This window comes from Mus caroli, unplaced genomic scaffold (assembly GCF_978045245.1).
Source record: "Mus caroli unplaced genomic scaffold, Mus_caroli_1 scaffold_10, whole genome shotgun sequence".
Classification (NCBI taxonomy): Eukaryota; Metazoa; Chordata; class Mammalia; order Rodentia; family Muridae; genus Mus; species Mus caroli.
This window is the reverse complement of record NW_028227265.1, coordinates 124,350,880-124,351,695: the sequence shown is the minus strand read 5'-3', so window position 1 is coordinate 124,351,695 and position 816 is coordinate 124,350,880. Positions and strand designations below refer to the sequence as shown.

General features: G+C 35.3%; 1 pseudogene; it reads right to left on the bottom strand.

The window, feature by feature from the left end:
• Nucleotides 1-444: 444 nt before the first annotated feature.
• Nucleotides 445-563, bottom strand: LOC115031855 (5S ribosomal RNA; annotated as a pseudogene).
• Between the last annotated feature and the right edge of the window lie 253 nt (nucleotides 564-816).

Sequence of the window (816 nt, the reverse complement as noted above, 5' to 3'; positions counted from 1 at the left end):
AATTCAAGTACTCATGATAAAATATTGTTCCTACATTTTGAACCATTTCTCTTGCCCTAGATGGAAAACCTTTTAGCCCTATCATGTTTCTTTGTTATAAAATTTGAAAATAAGAATCACATAGGCATTAACCTTTCAGCCACCAGAGGAAAGCTATCACTTGGCTGCTCAGGGGACTTTTTGGTATACCTCAGGATTATGAACACATAAATATCAAGAGCAAGTAAATGTTATGTTTGAAATGACCAGGGATGCTTTTGAACTTTTTCCACTGGTTCAAGTGTTACAAGCTAAAGATTTTGGCCAAGGCAGTAGTGTACCATAAAACCGTTCCACAAACCAAGAATATTACTCATAAATAAGGCTGGGGACTCATCAAATGTTTGTTATAAAGTAAAGATCTTTGTGGCATTATTTGTGGAGAATCTTTTTTTTTTCTTTTTAAGCCTACTGCACCCGGTATTTCCAAACAGTCTCCCATCTAAGTACTAACCAGGCCCTACCCTGCTTAGCTTCCAAGATTAGACGAGATCAGGCACATTCAGGGTGGTTTGGCCATAGACTATTTGTGGAGAATTTAAGATAGAACATTTATATTAAAATATTTCCCTCCCTTTTATTGTTCCTATGTTTCCCTTTTTATGAGTTTGGATGAAAAACTTTAGAAAAATATAATTTCTGAGGAGTGTTGAATGGCATAGTTAAGATTTCTTAAATAAAAAGTTGTCTCTTGCCACAGACATGCCCTTCTTTTCTATAATAGACGTTTGAAGGGGACAACTAATATCATTTATTCTACCATAGTACTGCCAATAG